The sequence below is a fragment of the Drosophila busckii genome, chromosome X (assembly GCF_011750605.1).
Source record: "Drosophila busckii strain San Diego stock center, stock number 13000-0081.31 chromosome X, ASM1175060v1, whole genome shotgun sequence".
Classification (NCBI taxonomy): domain Eukaryota; kingdom Metazoa; phylum Arthropoda; class Insecta; order Diptera; family Drosophilidae; genus Drosophila; species Drosophila busckii.
In genome coordinates this window covers 19,452,806-19,467,737 of record NC_046608.1, presented here as the reverse complement: position 1 = coordinate 19,467,737, position 14,932 = coordinate 19,452,806, and the positions used below count along the sequence as shown (strand labels likewise).

The following is a 14,932-nucleotide window of genomic DNA, read 5'->3' as shown; positions in this document are numbered from 1 at the left end:
TGTGATTTCGCTCGCTCTCGAGCGTCGAGGGGGGGTTGGGGTGCTGGGGGTGCGATCATTTGAAAAGGTTAACGCTGGCGTCGTCGTTGACGCTGCGCTGCGTATTGCTTTACTAATGCCCGTGATTGTTGTGGCCACACTGCGTATACGTCACTTTTTAAGCCTACCAGTAAATATTATAATACCCCTTGCCCCCACGCGCAGTTATTAATTCTTTTTTGTTAAACTCAATGAAATAGAAAATTGAAATGCAAATTCATACATTATAATATGCTAATTTAATAAAAAAAAAAAAAAACCAAAAGACGATTATTTAAATTGACAGTTTTTGATTTGTTAAAAAGCAAAATAGAATAAAAAAAAAAAAAAACCAAAAAATAAAGCAAAAATGAAAACGAAATTAAATGTTATTTTTTTTATTATTAAAATGAAGCAGAAGAAAACAACCCCAAAATCAAACAAAATTACAACAACAAAAGTGAAATAACAAAAACCAAAAAACGAAGGAAATGAAACCATACTAAAAAAAACTTATACAAAAACTATTTTTGCCTATTTATAGCAAACCACAAGCCAACACACACACACAAATACAAAGCTGTGGCTGGGATGCGCTACGCTCAGAGTAGTCAAGCTACTGTATAAAAAGTTACTTGATTATTGAGTCTGATGTTCATGAGATATTGACTGATTGCCATATGTCAAAATTGCGTATGCTGAACCATTAATTTGAGCGTCAATCAATAAGCAAAAAAAATTAGAAACAAACAAAATTTGTTATCAATGCGAATAAAATTGGAACACTAAAATTAAAATTAATAATGCAGCTATTTACTCTAATAATTATTTTAAATTAGTAAAAAATAAAGCTTTAATCTTAATAAGGCAAATACCTTATGGAATATATAAAAAAATTTGGAAAAATAAAATTTAGTATTTCCAAATTTTCTATTCTATTTTATTCTAATAATTAATTTAAATTTATGCAGCTTTTTGTTGCAATTTTTTCCTTTTCAAACTAACTTAATAGAATAAATAAAATTACAAAAAAAAATGTGGAAAAACAAGATTATATTATATTAAAAACAAATTTGGAAATTCTTTTTATTAATTGAATAATTATTTTAAATTAATGCAGCTATTTGTTGCAAACAGTTTTTACTTTTTCAAACAAATTTAATAGAATAAAAAATATAAAAAAATAAAATGTGGAAAAATTAAATTATATTATATGATTAAATAATAAATTAATTTAATAGAATAAAAAAAGAAACAAAAAAATATATGTTATTAAAAAAGAATTTAGAACAATAGAATTTAAATTAATAACTAATAAGATTTGCTAATATTAGCATGCGCCATAAATAAACAAATAAATGAGACTAGAATTCGTAAGGCCAAATTAAATAATAGTATAGGAAATATAAGACACATTCATTAATCGAAGGTGGTCCGAATGTATGCTAAAGTTCTAGAGAAGTCTAGAGACTTCCTCTAGCCACAGGGTGAAGTGGCATTGAACAGTGCGTTGCGCAATTTTACGCACACGCGTGTGCATAGGTGTTGCTGCTGCTGGTGCTGCTGCTGCAGGCGTCGCTGCTTGCAACAAAGGACATTGGCGAGCGACGCTGGCAACGCTGCAAACTGCAACTGCAACTGCAACTGGTGTTTATGCATTATATTTACATACAGATGCGCATATAGGCGCTGCGTTTGTGTGTGTGTGTGTGTGTGTGTAAAATAAAAAATAAAAAATATTGTACATGCATTTTGTTGCACTTGATGTGCAGCCGTTGACAGCAGCACGTTGCATAGGCTGCACCAAAAAAAAAAAAAAAAGCAATGCAAACAAAAAAAAATGCAATAAAATAAAAATAAAATAAAAATGCGCGAAAAAAAAGCAGCAAGCGGCGCTCATTTGCCAGTACATAGACATAAATATATGCGCACACACACACACACACACACACATATTGAATATGCCTATGAAATTGGTTTGGGGTTTGAGCTTGGGGGGGTCGCAACATTTGGGGTTAAATTATCAGCACAGTTTAGTGCAAATATATAAAAAAAAAATATAAGCATATATAATATAATTTTTTTTAAGGGTTTTGGACGCTACAATTTTTATTTTTATATATTTGGTGTGTGTGTTTTTTTTTTTAGGCTGCTGTTTTTTTTTTTAAGCATTTGGATTACGCTTTGTTGACTACGCCGCGCGCTGCGCTGCCGCAGCTGTATATATGTTTATATATATAAATTGAGCCTCTCTCACTCTTTTTGCTTGTTTGGTTAATTCTTTATTTTACTTTGGTTGCTTTTTTTTTTTTTGTTTTTGCTGTAGAGCGAGACAGCGACAAGCGAATTTTATTTTTGCACTGCATGTTTTTGGGCAGATTTTTATTTTTTATATTGACAGCAGCGGCGGCGGCGGCGGCGACTGCAGCTCGTTGCAGCGGCGACAGACAGTGAGAGCGAGCGAGCGCATAAGCGTGTGAGCGAGAGCGACTGCGTGTAGGCTGAGCGAAGGTTTGAGCGCATTTAAGTAGGGGTAGCCAAAAGTACGAAGTGTGCGTATGTGTGCGTGTGTGTGTGTGTGTGTGAAATGGACATTGATAGCAAACAGCGCTGGGAATTGGCCATGATGATGATGATGATGATGATGCCGCTGCTGATGACGTTTTGTGGCAAGTGGGGCAAGCGGCTCCTCTCGACGCGACTCTCGACTCTCTCATTATGAAGTTGCGACTGCATATTATGTGTAGCTGCAGCAGCGCAGTCAACGTCAGCTGCGACGCCCGATCCGCGCGCACAAAAACTTTACTGGGCAACATTATTTTTCAAATAGTTCAGATCCATTTAGATGAACATCAGTTAGCTATCGGATTGGACGTGAAAATTCCAAAAACCCAAAGTTACAAAATTTTTTTCTCAATCAAAACAACCAACCAACAAACAAACAAACAACAGTTACAATTATATTCGCCAAAAGTGTCACAATGCTTCACATTCATAAGTTGCAAGCCCAAGCCCAAGGACGGTAAAGCGGCAATCAACAATATTTTTCTTCAAGTGTCAAACCAACAAACAACAAACAAACAAAAGCCTAAAAATTATAAAAAACTGCAAATTGTTCTAATTTTTTTTTTTGTTCGCAACGCTGTGTTAATGAACCCATCAAATCGTAGCTTATATAGCTAACTAAACATCAAAAAAAGTGTCAAAAATCAAAACTTGAACATAAACAACAACAACAAAAAAAAACTGAACAGCCAAGCAAAGTTGAAAGTGCAACCAAAGTGAAGTTGAAGCTGCTCAAGAACTTACGACCTAACAGGTAGGTAAGCTATAGAATTTGGATTCGGATTCGGATTGGATTGGCTGGCAGCGTTCCAATGTAAGTAGCACAATTTTGAACTCTAACTTTGTTTTGTTTATATTGCTCACACGCATTTAGTTTTTATTTATTTATTTATGTTTTACTGCTTTAACTTTTTACTGCATTTGGAATTTATTATCATGACTTACTTTAGATTTAAGAATTATTAAATAATAAAACACTTGTAAGCAAGCAAAGTTATTGTTTTCATATATTTTTATAGCTAATTTAATTTTTTTGTATTGGTTTTTAATTTATTTTAAAAAAAAGTTTAAAAAATAATAATAAAAAAACACTAATTTATTATATATGACCTAGCAAATAATTAACAAATAAATTTAAAATTAGCAGCTCAAAAATTAAAAAAATAAATATTCTTACAGCATAGCATTAAAAAATAAATAAAAGCAAGCTCATAAAAATATTTAGCAGCCAAAAAATTAAAAAAAAATTTATGCATAAAATTAATAAAAAAAAATATTTTTACAAAAAAAAAAAAACAGCAATAGGCATTTCAAAATAAATAAATTTTAATTAAATAAAGATAAAAAAATATATTGAGCATAAAATATAATTTGTTATATGCAAAAAAAAAAGCATTTCAAATAAATTGTAATTAAATTAAATTAAATAAATAGACAGACGCTGCAGCAACAAAGTAAATTGAATTAATAAAATTCAAATGCTCTAATTTAATTTGTATTAAATGCGCTTAGTTGGGCGAACTAAAATGCAATTGTGATTTATTTTGTTGCACATCAATCGAAATAATAGGTTCTATTCATAATAATAGCATCAAAGAGTTTTGGCATATTAACTCAATAAAATGCTTGTGCTGCAGGCATTTAACACACGTAACCAAAAAATAAAAACAAAAAGCAGCAACCAAAAAAAAAACAGTAAAAACTAATCTGGCAACAGCTGCTGCCAAAGTTTGCGGGGCATGCAACACAAAACAGACAAACGCACGCGTGCCACAAACTCTAGTGTCTAGTTGCAACACACACAGACAGACACACACAGACAGCGCGCATAGAAGCAGGCTATAAAAAAGCATTTAAGCCTAGAGAACAGTTGACGTTGAAAAAGTTTTGAATGAAAAAAACTGCAGGGGTGCGGGGGGCAAGCAAAATAAACAAAAAGCAATTGCTGACGAAATTCTAAACAAAGGTAACATGCGCTCAATTTGGCAAACAATATATATTGTAGATATAACAAATATAAGCGCGTTACTTTATTTATTTATATATGAAATATTTCTTACGTTAAAGTTAATAACAGTCAACGCCATTTAACTATTAACTTTAGCATGAGCAAGTTAAATCTATTAGCAATTTACGCTAAATCGCTGCTTATTAATTAAAACATAATTGAAAACAGCAACAACAGAGAGAGCGAGAGAGCGATACAGTGAGAGAGTGAGAGAGCGAGGAATTGTAACCACATCGCATTCAATTAACCATTGCGCGTATAATTGCCTACAATCTAATTTAATGAGCTCCCATTCGCTCTAGCTTCGAGCCTAGTTGTCCTTTTAGCCTGTGGCCCATGCATAATGCAATGGCAATGGCAATGCTCATGGCCATGGCAATGATATTTACACTTATGGTCAAGTCAAAGCCAGCAAATTGCAATAATTAAATTCAAATTGCTTTAATAAACTATTTATTTAAATAAATTATTTATATTTGTCTTATAAAATGTTAATCATCATATCAAAAGTTAATTATTTCATTTATTTGTTAGTATTTGCGCTTATTAAAAATATATAAAAAATAAGCTAGTTAAATAAAAGCATAAATTTTTATCATAATGCATCTATTTTCAAATTGATTTGCTTTAATTTGATTTTTGATTTGTGTTAATATTTTTAAAATTTTATTTATTGCTTTTTAATTGCACTACGACAATTTGATTTGATTTTTGTTTTATATTAATATTTTTAAAATTTTTATTTATAAATTTAAACACTTTTAGCTGCTTTTAATATTTAATTTCACTACGACAACTTTCATTGTAGTATATAAAATGTTATAAAATATTTTAAATTATTAATTTATTTAAATTATTATTTCAACTTGATTTTTGTTTCATCTTAATATTTTAAAAATTTTTATTTATAAACTTTTAACTATTATTTACTATTTAATTTCTATACCACAATTTTCATAGTAGTAAAAAAAAATATTATTACATTTTTTATTTGCTTAGTAGTAAACAAAATGTTACTCAATTTTTAGCTATAGCTATTAGTAAGCAACTTTTCATTTAACAACTATTTAGACTCAATTTCTTGTTAATATAATAAATTAATATTTGTTACAATTCCAAAGTCTCAGATTTGTAATTTCTAATATTTTTGTATATATTTAATATATCGTCATACTCATATTTGTAATTTATGCCACCTGTTAACAAATTTTGTACCACTGTGCGACTACAGTAGTCTCTTGTATGTAGTAAAAACTTAGTTGCAATTCAGTGCGAATTGAGCTTGTAATAAATAATTAAAAATATTTTTTGGCTGTACTACAGTGCGCGCTGTAAATAAGCGAACAAAGAAGTAGAAACAAAGCCAGCGCGATCTGCTCAGATATTTCAAACAGCAGAGAAAGAGAGAGAAACGAAAAAAAAAACTGTTTCGCAGTCAAATTGATTGCAATTTTTTGTTTTTAGGCAACGATTGAAATTTACAGAGTTCAGTTCAACGACCTGCAAAACACAGAAACCAAACAAAAGCTCACAAAAAAACACAAACACACACATACAAACAGAACAGATCGTTGAGATTCTTGCTGCTTTTGTCTCACACACACAGAGAGGGAGAGAGAGAGAAAAGGCAGCGAGCTTGCTTATTAGAGAGAGCGCGAGAGCGAGAGCGAGTGAGCAATATAAAAGGAGTAGGCAAAGAAGGACGAACCAAGCGGCAAGTGAACTTTGCAGTTGCCAAAAATTGCAAACACACACACACATGTGTGTGTGTCATAGTGTGTGTGTACATAAATATCAAATAGCAAGGCAACGATGACGCCAACCAAGGGGCGATGGCAACGAAGCGCAGCGCAGTGAAGGGAGGAGAGGAGAAGAGCAGCGCAGCGAAGAGAAGAGTAGCGAAGCTTGTAGAAAGAATAGCTTAAGCTTAACGTGGCATAAACAAGCGAAAGGCGAGAGGCAAGTGCAAGAGCGAGATGCAGCTTGCAGCGAGATCGGCTCAGATTATAGGCAACATATGGCGTTGACTGCAATTGGGGACTTTGGGGCACTCAAACTGAAGTACAGGCAACTAATTCTTTAACTTTTTGATTATTTTCAATTATTTTTTGCCGAAATTGCAACTTTGAGTGCATAAAACTTTAGTTTGAGTTCAACAATTTAGTTACAAAAACTGCTTTACTAAATTTGTGTACTATTGAAAATAAGCTGCTACGTATAGTTTTTAGTTATTGTTATAATTGTATATAATTATTTGTATTAATTCTTAATTAATTCTCAATTATTTGACTATTTTCATATCATCATGCCTCATTATATTTCAATTATTTGAATAATCTAATGTCTTCGATTTTTTTGAAGCTATTCTATATTGTTTTCAATTATTATAATTATTATTTATTGCCAAATATTTCAATACTCTTATATAATGCCGCATTATTTTTCAGTTTTTTAAATAATCTAATGCTAATGAAGATAATGATCTTCGCTTTATTTTAGGCTCTTCTCAATTCAATTTTTTTCAATTTTCTCAATTACATTTCAATTATTATAATAATGCTACAATTATTTTGTTTTATTATAAATAAATTCTAAGATTATTGCACAATTGTTGCAATAATCTAAATTAATTCAGCATTAATAATGCTTAATTATTTGAGCAACAATTGTTCAAAAATTATTTATTCTAAAGTTGTTCGAGTAAACTAACTAAACAACATTATTTTGCAACTATTTAAATAAGCGCTAAAAATCTTTATATATTTTCGTTATTGCTAAGCAATTGCAAATATTTCAGCTTAGCCAAAAAAATATATTTATTTAATTAGTAATTGCAATAGAAATTTAATAAAGTTTAGGCATATATATAATTATAATATTGTTGACGCTATATATCCATTTTGCAACAATAAAAATATTCATATTATATATTATAAGTTTACGCAAATTTATATGCGTCACTATTTTGAGCTAAATAAACATATAAACATGTATGTCTGCTATAATATAGTTATATACATAGCCTTAATTGTTTGCTGGCTATATATGCCTATATAAAATGCCCGGAGCCAGAGGTCGAAACAATGCAAAATAATGCAACGAACCTTGTATCCGGTTTGACTAGAATTTCGGGTATTAAATGACAACAACAACAACAACAACAACAAGAGTGAGAAGCCCACTCTAATCTTCAACAGTTTTTTATGTACACACATACATGCTACCTATGTATGTATATATATGTGTATATACATATATTTTTTTTTGGCAAGTCAAAGTCAAACGCCTAAGAAAAAACTGAGCAAACTGCATAGAGCGCGTCGGGGGAGAAGCAAGAACGCAAAGCAGAATGACAATTGTGTATACTAATGCACATGTGTGTGTGTGTGCGACTATTCATTTTGGCGCTGCTGCTGCTGGCAAAGTCGACAAAAATAATTTTGTATTTTTTTTGGCAGTCATTGACCCGAGCGTGCAAACAGCGCGCAGCAGTGAGCGATAGCCGACCATGGTCAAAGCACACACACACACAAACACACACGCACACACATGTGCAGGCGTCGACTGCAGCGCAGTTCAGTGAGATAGCACACATGCCTACTCGTAAGAGAGAGAGCGCGAGAGAGCGCGCAAGCTTAAACGGTGATCTCACACGCTCAGCGCGCAGCACTGCGACTGCGACTGCGTTAGTTGCTGCTGCTGCTGCTGACAGATCTCTTTCTTTCTACATTCTTGTTCTTGCTTTCGCTCTCACTCGCGCAAGCTCTGCGTATACTTTGAAAGCTTTTATAGGCATGACTCTTGCAGTTGTTGCTGCAACTGTGTGCGTGTGTGTGTTTACATATACACGCTATATATACAGGGTGCTTGCTTAGAAGCTGTAGTCAGACAATTGCCAAAAAAAAATGATTCACGCACACATGCTACAAATAATTTGTGTGTGTGTGTTTGTGTTGTGGGAAGTGCATTGACTTTGCTGCTCTTGACTTTAGCGTAATTTGAGTGCTCACTGTCATCATCAAAGTACTAGATGTTTATATATAAATATCTAAAGCTGTACGGTATGAATGATGCAAGAATTTATAAACAGCAATTATTATACCGACATTAAGTTATTTATTATTTGCCTGCAACTAAAGCAAATTAACGCTATCAACTTTTAGAAACTACAATTCCATACTAAAAGTCAAAAGTTTAATATATAAGCTACATATAAATATAATAGACAAATCTACTAGTCGCAGCAGCCATTTAATTATAATTAGTAGTATTTAGCATTTTAGCATGACAAGCATAAAGAAATAAATATTTATTCTATACTTTTCTTAATTATTTGTCTACTTTAAAATATTAATTTTTAATATTTAGCACTTTAGCATGACAAGCATAAAGAAATATTTATTTATTTTATATTTTTCTTAATTATTTAATTTGTTTTATTATTTGTATATTTTTAACTATTAATTTTTCTTATTTGTAACTATGTAATTTGTTACATTTTTTATGCTTAAATTGCTTAGGCTTGCAAATTTATATTTATGAATTTTTTATGCATTTTTATTTGTGTTTTTTAATAACTTTAAATATAATGCTATTTTTATAGCTAACAAAAAGTTGCCTATTTTTTATATTTTTCAATAAGCATCTTTTAAAAATCTGCATTTAATTTTCATATATTTAAATATATTTTTGCAACTTATCTTGCACATGTTGAGTAATCGCAGCTAAATATTTTATTTGTCAACAACATTAAATAATCTTGTTAGAAGCGTGCTCTCTCTTTCTCTCTTACGCTCTCGCTCACGCTCTCTGCGCCTTTGCCCGATAAGGCAGAGTTCACTGTACGCAATAAGACGAAAATAAACTGTAGGCGGCACGAAATAAAATTATTGACAAAAAAAGCAAACAAAAATTAAACTATAAATAAAACGCAGTTAAAAGCTGTTTATCAAATACGTATGCATTGATATATATACATATATAAAGCTGAGCAGCAGTAACTGTACTATGGGGCGTGTCTAGCTAAAATAATTAGCTGGGCTAACTTGTTTTTAGCAACGAAAATCAAAACAAAGTGATTTTTAGCATTAAATACACTATAAATGAAAGTTGAAAGCTATAGATAAATGCAAAAAATTTATGCATAACAAAAAAAACAAACGCTGCGTTTTTTTTTACTTTGGACATCAAAGATGTTCTTAGATTTTTTTTGACATGCTAGTGCTGACGAGAAGGCAGCAGGCGAGTGGAGTGGGAGTCGCCATCCCACCCCTTGCTTTGCTTAGCAGCGGTTTTTTGCTCATGGCAATGTTGGGATTTGAGTAATCTATTTCATTTTTAGCTCGCGCCGCCTTAGCTACGAGCACCAACCAGCACCCCTATCTTAAATGTCGCATGTTGGTTAAGCAAAGAAAGAAAAAAAAGAAGAACGAAAATATTACAAAACGGCACGCTTACAGGATTTTCCTATATTTACAGCAGGCGATGTTTGAGACTAAGATTTATATACTACATACAAAGTATGCTATGGTCTACTATATATTTTATAATACACATTACAGGTATTGGGTTGTATGCGCATAAAGCAAATTCTAAAAGAAGTATTAATCCTTGCTTAAAATTTTCTACGCGAGCAGCCTTATACAACCACCACATGTATGTGTGTATGTTAGGTTGAAAGCTTGCCGCTGTATGTGGCATGCAGTTTAGCATACAACAAATATCTGCCGGTTTAATTTTTTGTGTGTGTGTGTGCCTGTGTTTGTGTTATTGTACTATGATTGATCCCGAGTTAAAAGTATTCTTAATTTAAAAATATTTTGCTATTATTTTTTTATGTTCAGATTCTCTGACTAATGACAGTCAAATATTTTGCAGGCAGAAATTTCTATAATAAGCAATAACTTTGTGCTTTGGTGCAAGGAATTTTAATATATGGTTTGTAATTTTTAAGAATTTTTAGAATGATTGTTTTATCAATTGAAACAAGGGGCACTAGTTTAACTTAAATAAATAAAATTAAGAAATAAAAATTAGCTTCTGATTGTTTTTAAATATTTTAGCTTCTTAATAAAATTAATAAACAAATTAATGCTATAATTATTAAGAATTATATTTATAACGCAACTACACTCGACGCTTAAGAAAAATTTCAAATCATTTAAATTTTGCTACTTGAAAAAATTAATTGAATGCCAATCAAATTAATAATAATATTTATAGCTAAAACTAAATATAAGCTTCAAATTCAATTTAAATTAGTGCTAAAAAATATTTAGAAAACAATATTTAGGTAATAAAATATTAAAAATAAATGCTAACTTAGCAAAGTATTAAGATTGCAAGCTAAGCAAATTAATAATAATATTTATAGCTAAAACTGAATAAAAACTTCAAACTAAATTCAAATTAATGCTAAAAAATATAAATAAAATTAAAAAAAATCTTAATAAAATTTATAACTAAAACTAAAAAAGCTTTTCAAAATTAATGCAAATTAGTGCTAACAAAAATATATATAGAAAAAATTATTTAAAAAATAAATGCTAACTAAAAAAAGTTTCAATCTTAGCTAGTCAAATGAATAATAATATTTATAACTAAAACGTGATAAATAAATTATTGCTTATTATTGTTATTGTCGCACAAATAATAATAACAAGTTTAATTGAATTAAATAAAATGCAAATTTAGCTCAATTGATTATTGCATTGTGTTTAGCATAATAAAAATACAATTAGCAATAAATAATTTGAAAGAAAAAAAATGTTAGAATAGCAACAAATTGAATTTGCATTTATAGCAAACAGAAATTTAATGATTACACTTTGAACTTTTGACAAGGGTAAAAAATATATGAAATATTACAAACAGTGTACACTGTACTACAAAACTACAAGACGATGGTGGGGGTGGGGGAGGCTGCCAGTCTATGTATTTTATTCTATTTATTTTGTTTTTTATTGTTCGAGCGCCTGCAACATTTTCTAATCCAGAGGCAAAAGCAAAGGAAACGAAAAGAAAAAAAAGACGAACAACAATGGCAATATTGTTGTTAAGCGCTGCCAGTAGCAGCAGCAGCAGCGACGGCGGCAGCGACGTCGGCAGAGCAGCTGCTTGCGTACTTACTTTTGGCTTCGTATCGCTTTATTCAAATTCATAATCGCAAAATTTTTATATTCTTCTTATGCTCAAAAGGCGCGAGCAAATGTGTGTGTGTGTGTGTAAGGACTAGTGTTTTGGCTTTGTGCTGGGCCTACCAGCCTACCCCCAACCCCCTCGGCTCATACTTGGCGCATGTATTCTTAGTTACGTTCTTTGGAGCTTGAGCCTACCCAAACCTCAGAGCTACTCCTCACCAGCAGCAACAACAACAACAACACCCGAGAACCCAATCCCTGTGCCCCCTGCCACGCCTTCCCGCATTGTAGCCCCCATGTTGTAATCGGAAACTTTCCTCTTTCTTAACATTTTTCATATTTTTTCGTGCTTTCATTTTGCTTTTGCCAAAAATACAAAAAAAAAAAAGCGATTTTTTTAAGAACGTTGGAGGGGGAACGTGGGTGGGTGTGCTTTTGGGGGGGGGGTGTTGGGTGAGGTGCGCGCTGGAGATGGAATGAATGCAATAATAAAAGGAAGCCTCGATTGGTAGATTTGAACTAGAAGCTTAGTTTTTCGGTGACAATAATACAACTAAACTTTTTTTTTCGGAGGTTGTTTTCATTTTTTTCTACTTTGACGCGCATCGTTGGCGGCGAAGCTGCGAGTGTTGTGTGTGTCGGGGTGTGTGTGTTGTATTAAGTTGCCAGTCGAATGGCAGTAAGCGTTATAAAGGACACACACAGCCACTTAGAATGCAAACATTTATGCAGTTAGCAGCAGCGCTGAGAGAGCGAGACAGAGCGAAGGGATAATCAACAAATCGCGTTAGTAGACGCAGATGTAAGGCCGACAGAAGAAAACTGAAAGTTTATTAATTACTTATTTTTTTGTGAATTGGGTAATATTTAAAAAGAAACGAGGCAGCAAAAAAAAATGACGCAGGAAAACTGAACGATGCGAACCGCGTCGCGACATCGATATCAATGTCATAGTCGTCCATGGTACGACGTGGACGCCGACCTCCCGCGATATCAGCTTCTTCAAGCACTTGCACTGGGCACACTCCTTAGCTCACAATAGTTTTGCTCTCTTTGTTTGGCTTTCTTTATCTTGTTTTTTGCTGCTTGTTTGTGTGGCAGTAATTTGTTGTTGATGACTTCACTGCTCTGCTTTGTTTCTATGTGCGGCCAAAACATTATATTATTAAATATATAATTGAATTGAGTGTAGGAAGCATTGAAGACGACGTCGCCGTTTAAAAGGCATCCTTATTAAGTTTAATTGAATTTGTCGTCGCTCTGCTCTGTTCTGTTTCGCTCTCACATATTTAGCCAAATCAAATTAACTGCAAATAATCAACAATTTTTACATCCGCTTGTCGCTTTTTCAACTCGCAGTTGAACTAGCTGCTATGCTAGTTAGTTGTGTTAGCTTTGTCTAGTCGGTTAGTCGCTCAGCAGTAATCCTTAAAGTCGCTTAGCAACAAAAGATTTTATGCTTTCGCAAATTAAATCAAGCGCAGCTACCATTCAAAAATAAACTCCCAAAATGCAGCGAGGAAGAACAAGCACTAAATTTGCAGCTCTAAGCTGCAGATAATTTGAATCTCCCGTTGGGGTACCATAAGTCAAAAAGATTAGCTTAGTCATAGTCATATACCCAATCCAGCGTAAATTTGGTTTGCCCAAATAAAAGTTTTCATTGCTACAACTGAAGCTTACTCTGATCTTTAATATGTCAGCGCTATATATTTCTTAAGCTTAACCCACTACTTGCCACCCAAAGCAAACATTGGTAAAAATTAGCAACCAATCACCAATAGTTTCACCAATAACTCTCTGCTTTGTTTCTTATATCAAAACAATATTCTAGAACTCGAATGTTTAATTGCTTTGCATTAGTTAAAATAAATATCCTCAATTTCTAACATTGGTGAACTCATTGGTGTGATCATTGATGAAACAAAAAGAACAAAATCAAATAGTTTTTCTACCTATCAAAACTGAAGCTTCAACTAATCTTTATATTACGACTGTTATCAATTGGCTAACGTTCATTCAAAGTTAAAACATCAAACTGAAACTCGTTTGTCTAAAAAAAAAATGTCATAGCTTAAGTTAAAATTTAGCAATAACTAAAATAACTTTTGATGCATAAAACCAACAACAAATTAGCAATTGATACTAAAGCAATGTTATTGTCTCTTGAGCTAGACTAACTAGTGTTATAGTTTAGTTAGCTACTTCCATTATTTAACTACAGCTACTTAGACTTTACCAAAAGCTCAACTGTACATAAATAAAACGTTTTTCTTTACAAAAATGCCCCTGACAGCGCATTATACGCACTAATAGTTAAATGTAGCGAGTAGCGAGTAACGAGTAGCCCCATTAGTGCACTTGCTTTGCATACAGGGCACACACACACACACACACACACACACATAAAGTGGCGCTTCAAATACCAAAATGGGACTCATGCTCATCAGCACTATAAAGTCGTAGTCGCTCACAAACCCCCACCCAGCAGCCCCTAGTGCTACTCGCTCGTCTTTGCTTTCGGCTTGGGCACCACGAAATCTGAGGAATTTATAAAATTTTCATAGTTACAACTTTCTTTATGTTGTTCATTTGCCTTGTGAGTAGCAAAGAGGGTAGGGGCTGCTGCTGGGGTCGTGATAGCGCCGTTAGCTTAATGAGCAGTTCAGCCTGAGAAAACTGCAAGCAAGAGCGAGACAGAGCGCGCAAAAGTCGGGGGTGGGGGCTCTGCTTCTATTTTGTAGTTTAGTTTCCAAATACATTTACACCGCATTACTCTTACTACGATGATTTGAAAAACACCCAAGGTACCCCACCAGACCAAACTTCCCAACCAACGTTGGGAAGCTGCGCGAACATTTTCGTCAATATTTTGTGCGTGCTCTATGCTTGGGTTTCTTTTTTTTTTTATTATTATTATTATTATCAATCTTTTCTTACGTTTGTTGTTGTTGTTGATTTTTCTGTGTATAACGAATAGAGGTGATAGAGAGACTGTAAGAGAACTAGAAGCAACGAGCAAAAAAGTTGCTAAATGAGCTACAGCGCGTTAGATAGAGAGATAGACAGGCAACTAAAGAGGGAGGGGGAGGTGGGAGCTGGCAGCGTAAGAAAGAGAACGCAGCATAATAAGTGGCAAGTGTTCTGATTTTGCTGCTGTAGTTGTTGTTGCTGTTGTTGTTGTTATTATTATGCTGCTTGT

General features: G+C 32.8%; 1 protein-coding gene across 2 annotated transcripts in view; it reads left to right on the top strand.

Annotated features, from left to right (window-relative positions):
* The first annotated feature begins 2,825 nt into the window (after positions 1 to 2,825).
* Positions 2,826 to 14,932, top strand: part of LOC108606257 (broad-complex core protein) — an 89,221-nt gene continuing 77,114 nt past the window's right edge. For both annotated transcript variants that reach the window (XM_033294274.1, XM_017996207.2), the window contains exon 1: positions 2,826 to 3,397. The gene's annotated coding sequence lies outside the window, so the exon portion shown is untranslated. The remainder of the gene's footprint in view (positions 3,398 to 14,932) is intronic.